The sequence below is a fragment of the Pinus tabuliformis genome, chromosome 4_1 (genome assembly GCF_031772625.1).
Source record: "Pinus tabuliformis cultivar Carrire ecotype Pingquan chromosome 4_1, CPIR1, whole genome shotgun sequence".
Lineage (NCBI taxonomy): Eukaryota > Viridiplantae > Streptophyta > Pinopsida > Pinales > Pinaceae > Pinus > Pinus tabuliformis.
The window spans coordinates 608,154,978-608,163,257 of NC_142303.1; positions in this window are offsets into that span (position 1 = coordinate 608,154,978).

Consider the following 8,280-nt stretch of genomic DNA (forward strand, 5'->3'; position numbering starts at 1 on the left):
GCTGCCAATAACTTCAAGCCTCCTCAAAACCCCTTGCTCAGATACGAAATTGAATTCACATACATACCTTCAATACCATACAATGTTAAGTATTGACAGGTGTTTGAAGATGAGGAACAAATCAAATGCTTCATGGAGGTCGTTGGAGAATTCTCAAGCTCATAGATTGATCAGGAGGAAGAGAAAGTGATAGATGAACAACATACCAAGTGGGAAGACACCATTGTAGGGAACAATATTTTACAATTGAAGGTAATACTATCCCTAGAGGTTTATTTCCCTTGGAATATTGTTCAACTCAAATGATATGGCTACCAAGTCAATTAGAGCAAGAATTTGAAGAATAGGTAGAAGACTGCAATATTGGTTTAGATCAAGGTCCCCAAATAATTAAGTTGGCCAAAGGAGCTCCTAATGAACACAAACAAAGGTACCTAGATCTTTTTAAGAAGTATACGGATGTGTTTTCTTGGTCTTATGATGATTTAAAAAAAAATTATATTAATATCATCCAACATAAAATTCCTTTGAAGGGTGGGGCAAAACCATACAAATAGAAGCTTAGGTAGATTAACCCTATGTTACTTCCGTCAATTGCGAAAGAGGTGAGGAATTTTCTCTAAGCTAAAATTATCATACTTTTGAGGTATTTATATTGGGTGGAAAATCTAGTTTATGTTAGGAAGAAGAACGGGGAAATAAGGTTATGTATTGAATCTAGGAATCCGAATAAGGCCTCACTAAAGGATTATTACCCTCTGCCTAAAATGGACTACATTCTACAAAAGGTGGTGGGCTCTGCTCATATGTCTATGATGGATGGTTTTTCTAGATACAATCAAGTAGTTTTTCATCCTAAGGATCAAAAGAAAATTGCTTTCACCATGCCTTGGGGAACGTTTATGTATGCCAGAATTCCCTTCGACCTCATTAATGCAGGAGCCACTTTTCATAGAGAAATGGATATAGTGTTTGTGGGAGAACAAGATAAGTTTGTGGTAATTTACCTAGATGACATCACTAGTTTTTCAAAAATAGATGAGGATCATATTAAACATCTACAACTCAGTTTTGAGAAATGCAGAAAATATGGCCTGTCTTTAATTCCTTACAAGTCTCAGTTTGCTCTAAGTGAGGAAAAGCTGCTAGGACACATCGTGGAAAAAGAGGGGGTGAAGATAGATCCTAAGAGGGTGGAAGCCATCAACAATATCCCATTACCAAGAAATAAGAAATAAATCTAGGCTTTCTTGGGCATAATCAATTTTTTAATTAGGTTCATACCCAATTATGCTGAGATAATTAAAGAAATTATAGAGATGTTGAAGAAGGATATGGAGGTAAAATGGAATGAAGAAGCTCGGGAGTCATTCTCCATGATCAAAAGGGCCTTTGCAGAAGCTCCTATATTAGTCAGCCCTGACTATCTAAAACCATTTTTCATTTTCTCTTTTGCTTCTCCTCATATAGTGGATGTTGTCTTATTGCAGAAAAACAATGAAGGACATGAGCAACCAATAGTATTTTTTAGCTAGGTGCTACATGATGTTGAGCTAAATTATAACATTCTTGAGAAGGAAGCTTATTCCTTGGTAAAGGACCTAAATACTTCAGAATATGTCCTGCAATTAAGCATAACAACTTATGTTCCTACAGCTGTTGTGAAAGACATTTTGGTACAAGGGGACAATGAGGGAAAAAGAGGTAAATGGATTGCTAAAATCCAAGAATACAACCTGGAGATCAAACCCATGAAGTTGATCAAGGGGCAAGGATTAGCTAAAATATTGTCTGAATCAAACTTCCAAGCCTTGGGTATAAATTTGTTGACAAAGGAAGGAGAAAGTTGAAGAGAAGAGGAGAAGAATAAGGTCAAGGCCGCAACAAAAAAATCCAAATGAAGTACCTCGTGTCTCACTGGTATAAACATATAATCCACTATTTACTTTTTTTTTAATTATTCATTCAATTTTGATAAAGTTAAATACATGGCTTTGAGGCTACAAGCCCAAAAGGTTGTCATTTAAAATGGCCAATTGTATTGGAAAGACCCAGTGGGGATTTTTCTTTTATTCCTAGTATAAGAAGAGATCCATAAAGTGATGGATGAGCTCCATAATTGTGTGTGTGTGTGGAGGGGGATTACTGTTGGAGAGCTACAACCCATAAAATTTTCAAAGCAGGTTTCTATTGGCCCAAGTTGTTTGGTGAGGTACATGCATATGTTTGGGATTGTGAGAAGTTCCAAATGTTTTCTAAAAAGCATAAACTAACATATTTTCCTTTAATCATTGTTTTTGTTGAAGAACCTTTCAGAAAGTGGGGGTTAGAATTCATTGGGTAAATACACCCACCCTCCAACGATCATCACAAATGAATTCTTACAACCACCGATTACTTCACTAAGTGGGTGGAAGCAATCCCAACTAGAAATGCAACCGATGTCATGGTTATCAAATTCATGGAGGAGAATATCCTTGCCAGGTTTGATTGCCCAAGGAAGATTATCACTGATAATGCTCAAGTTTTTAAATCTGCCAAGTTTCTAAGCTTTTGCCAGAAGTATAATATCATTGTGGGTCACTCCACTAGCTACTATCCACAGGGAAATGGATTGACTGAATCATCAAATAAAACCTTGGTAAGGATTTTTAAGGAAACAATATCAGAAAATCATAAAAATTGGGACTCATAATTGAAGTTTTCTTTATGGGCCAATAGAGTTACTACCAAGAGGTCAAATCGGAAATCTCCTTTTGAATTAGTGTATGGGAAAGGTGAAATTTTCCCTATACAACTAGCAATGCTAGTGGCCAAAATTATATAGGATGTTGATGAAGAGCCAAATTATCTAACCAGGAGGATCAATCAGCTAGTAGAACTTCAAGAAACTAGGGGGAAGTGACTCAGAATCTTATTCAACATCAGGAAAAGATGAAGGCTCTGTTTGACAACAAGGCAAAAGACATAACCTTACATCCAAGGGATCTGGTGCTCAGGGGGGATGTCAGATGAAAAGATAAAGGAAAACATGGAAAATTAGATCCCTTATGGTTTGGACCTTTCAATATTGTTGAGGAAAATGGGAACAATACTTTTTGTTGGAAAACTTAGATGGTGAAGTGCTTGAGCTACCTATGAATGGGCAGTTTCTCAAGCTTTACTTCCAACAAATGTTATGCAACTAGCTCACAAAATAGAAGAAAAGATAGATCAACGACTTAAAAATAAGCCTCTTCGAGGGGGGAACATCCTTTACATTACACAAATGAACAATTATTCCATGATACAAATGACAAGACCTCCTTTCTATATATAGGAGTCTAAGGGGTCACAATATAATTAGAGCCAACATAACAATAATAATGTAAGGGCACAACAATAACAATAGTGAGCTTCTATGGGGCACAATAATAACAATATGGGGACTACATGGGCACAATAATACAATAAGGGGGTTGCACTAATAATAATAAGGGGATACACTAGTAGTATAGGGACCTAACATGCTCCTCTCCTTCAAAAAAGTGTTGTTAAAGAGGTCCATTTTCACTCACTGTACATACCAGTGAGCCATTGTATATACCAGTAATGCTTTAAGTTCTTAATGTTTCTGTTGTTTTTTCTTTTCATATATTTGAATAAAATGACTCCATTCCCAATGGATAGAAGGCACTAATATGCAGGTTCTCAATGCATTTCTTGCAATACATTGTCCTGAATTGGAACCAATGTTGTCACCTACTACACCTTTTTGCAATTGTGTCAAATGATGTCGAATGATGGCCAAAAAGGGGAACTGAAGTGAAAAAAGGCCAAAGGGAAGGGGAAATATAAGAGGCTGAAATCATGAGGAGAAATATAAAATCAAAAGCCTAAGTCTCGAAGCCAAAAGGAAAGGTGAAATCCAAAGGGAGGCCAAAATCTAAAGAAGAGTGTCAAAATTTGGCACCTGATAACATCGGAACCCTTTTAAATTCCTTTTCGAAAAAGTTCCGATGAGAGGGGCTTCGATATTATATGGAACCCAGTCATGGAAAACCAAAGGGACCAAGGGCACAGAACTGGGCGGAGCACCTAAGTGCTAAGATGAAATTTCGGAGGATGGTGGCATCAAAACTTTGCTTTAATTCTTAATTGAAAAGCTTCTGATGAGAGGAGCTCTAATATCATGTGGCAGCTGGTCACGAAGACTCAAAAGAACCAAGGGCATAGAGTGGGCAGAGCACCTAAGTGCCAAGAAGGGATATCCGAGGTTGAAGGCATCATAATTATTTTTAATTAATCTTTGAAAAAATTCTAATCTAGAGGGGCTCTGATACAGACTAGCGCTTGGTCACAAAAATACAAAGGAAACCAGTGCAAAACCAAGGACCCTAGGGACACTTTCTCTCTCCTTAAAACTAGGCACATGGCAACAGATAGTTGGTTTCGAGAAGTTGACAGGGGAAATTACGTCAACATGATGCGGTTGGACAAGGACACGTGGCAGGAAATTTCAGCATTTTGAAGGGCCTAAAGGGACAAATCTAGGTGACATGTGTCACAACTCAAGAAGTGCCACTTGGATATTATGACACCAACATGACATCATTTCAGAGAGCTATATATTGGAGGTGAGAGAAATCAAAACTATTTTATAATTAGCTTTTAAAAATGTTTCGATGAAGAGGGCTTCAATATTATATGGCACCCGGTCATGGGAACTCCATAGAACCAAACACACAGAGCTAAGGTCGAGCACCAAGAGCTATGAGCTCATTGGAAGTGGGATTTTTCGTAACTCCATTGTTAATTATTAATTTGAAAACTTCCAATGAAGAGGGCTTCTGATGTAGATTGGAACATGGTTGTGATAGATTCACAAAACCCAGATCCAAGGGAAGATTTAGAAACCTAAGTTCTATGGGCCATATCGGGGATGAAAATATCGTAACTCCTGTGTAAATCCTAATTTAGAAAAGTTCCAATGGTGAAGGGGCTCTGATATGTGGTGGCGCTTAGTCATGACCATCCAAAGAACTAAAGGTGAAGCATGAATTACAAAGGGAGATAGGCCCTCGACAAGGTCCCATGGGATAAATAGGAAGAGGGCCAATGGAAGAGGAGCTTGAAGACATCAGAACTTTATGTTTTCAAAATGTTATTTCAAATGAAGCTACGAGGATAGAAGGCTCTAGTATTGCAGAGCCTATGCATTAAGCCTTTGGTAATAGGTAATGGTCCCATGGTTGATAAGCGATAAAGGAGCTTAAGCAAGAGGAGCCAAGGGCGACCATAAACTTGTGTTTTCCTAACGATATTTTATAAGAGTTACGAGATGTATTGGGTTTCGATAGTATAGCCTAAAGTGTATGCAGGTGGAGGGGTTGGCAGTTATGTCACGAGACATCTTCAACACCACCACACTTGATCATGGCCAGTTCCAAGAGGGGAGATTAAACAGTTAGGGTGAGAAAGTGAAAGGAATATTGGCTGGTAGCTATGAAGGAACATCGTGGCAAAGACGTGGCCTAATAAGAGGCGATCACAGGAATTGGCATGTAGATTTTTTGCTATAGCCATCATTCAGTTTTCCCATGTTTTGTTATTTTGTAATTTTTGTGTTTTAAATAAGGAATCAATATGTTATGTAATCATTCGAATATGTGCATGCCGAGATTGTTAATTGATCAAACATCTATAACATTAGAAGATATTTTGTAACTGTTGATTCAAATCTCCCCCTCTACCCATATATAGGGGAAGAAACTCATTTGACTAGTTCCAAAATCCTGTTCCCAAAGATCTGAAATCTGTCTTTGCATATATTATGAGTTATGTATACAGAAAGAGGTTCATACTCTTGGTTCAATGGCTTGTTCATGAGGTGCTAATGGTTATACAAATGTCAACAGTGTTGGACTTATGATATGGGCTCCATTTTCAAATATTAATGAAGCAAATATGGTGATTGCAAGTAGAGTAATGTGTAGTATGTGTTCCCCTCTATTTTTCATTTCATGTATGTGTATCTTCCTTTGAGATTGTGTAAAGAAGATGTTGGTTTCACTCTCAAATTATGGATTTAATTATGTTATAGGGTAGCAACGATACCTGTGCAATTACATATTTACTAATGTTATATTGTAGCCAATAGTACTTGTGAGATCACAGATTACCAATGTTATTTCGTGACAAAATGTACCCATGAGAATATAGAGCTAGAAACCTTAAAATGCGCTCAACAATTTCTACACTTTCATCTCCTTATTCTTCCATAGTTTTACTGTGATTCGTTGCTTAGGATTCTGTGTTATCCAGCCCTCTGCATTGAATTCCTTCCTTACTTTCTCTCTCTCCATTTTTACTATAACAACAAATATTAAGCTACATTTTACTATGTGTTGGCCACCATATTGAGACATTTATCCTTGGGATGAGTGATATCTGGCTACATATACATATGTGTATGTCTAAGTCTACCTTGGTGAAGGGTGATTGAGCCAAGTTCTGAATCAATATAATTCCAATTATATTAAATATGGAGTGCAACACAAATCTCAGCAAATCCTCAAAGCACTCCTCTAAGATGTCCTAGGCATTGACCCTTTCCTCAACCTGGGGGTTGTCTCTAGGAGCTACAACAGGTGCATTTTGTACTTTCAACACAAAACCTATATACTTGTATTCTAATCTAGAAGATAACCTATGTGTTGACATACCTACACGTGGTGCAAGTTGTGGTGTAGATTTAGCAATGTAGAGTAGAGCCTTTCTTGTGTAAATGTTGAAGACTTTGTGTAGCCTTTGAGAAGAAAGTCTTGGCTGTAAGTGGATAATTTGTCAACATTTTTGAAATCCCATAGTTATATTTTTTTATGCTTGTTCTTCTCTTTTCAATTTTATTGTCTTTCTTCCTAATTTTCAAGGGATATGTTCCTCCAAAGCTCCTTCTCCTTTGTTGTTATTTGAGGAAACCTCAATGTATGATTCTTTAATAGCTTGATTTGGGCATCCTTGAAGTTTGCCATGTCTTTCCATCCAAGAGGGGTTTCACCTTCCCCTTCACTTTAAAATATCAATGGTGTTGGGGATTCCTTTGATTCTTTGGGAGGAAAAACCCTTGGATTCTGAACCTCTGAAGAAATTTGGACTAAAATGGCTCTCCTTTCTTGAGAGATTCATATATTTCATGTAGAATATTGTGCTAGGAATCCATATGATGTTACATCTCTTCCCATCCCAAAATCTCATATATATTTGTGCCTTGGCTAACCTTGTTCCTCGTTGAAGAAGATGGCTCGTTGTCTTGCTTTGAAGATTGTCCCCTAGATTGGCTTCCTTAAGTTATCTTATAAAATGTAAGTCATGACTTGGACAAAGCTTGTTCCCTAAATTGACCTACTTGTGTTGTCTTAGTGAATGCAAAAGGTTTTAAGTAGGACAAACCATTGTACATTACTACCATATTTGTGGTGGGTGTTATCTTCCTGTGCACTTGAGTTCATTATTCCTGCTCATTATTTTTAGTTGATTGATGTTTTAATTTCTTGCAAATTTTAGCATCTATATTTATGAGAAAGTTGATAGACTTGAATGGAAGTTGTATTTGGTCCAGTTGTTGAAGATACTTCCAACTATTTATTTCGATCATTAAAACTTATGGTATCACTTTTTCCATATCAACTTTCACACATATTCGAGGACATGGGACAAAATTTCTTTTGGTTTAGCCATAGCAATGTACTTTCCTAACAAATTCCAAATGCATTGTAGGGCTTCATCATTCCAACATTGAAGAGGAAAATGTGAGAGAAATAGCCACATAGGAATTGTCAAGGGCATGCCATTCTTTGGATTAAAATCCGTAGTCCATCTATTTAGATATGTACGCCTTTCTCCAAGTAAATAAGGGCCTATTTTAAATATCAATTATTTGTCGTCTTTCACCTCAAAAAGGAAGAGATAATTAAACCTCTATCACATAGGAATCATTGAATTTAAATGTGATTTCCAATATTTTTGGATCCATTGATCGATTGTTTTGGGGGAGGGCTAAATACCCATAAATTGCCTCATTAAACCTAGGTCAAAAAATTCCATGGCCTTCTTTTTGGAAACAAAAGCTTGCAACTTCACCTCAAGATTTTCTTCCAAATGTTTTGAAAAAATGGGAAGGTTGATTGCTAAAACTACGGATTGATTCTTGGATTATTGGGAAGAAAGTCGTAGTTTCCTCATCTGAAAGGGGTTGTGACATAACTTCTTCATTTAGAGGGGATTATGACCCCATTTGCT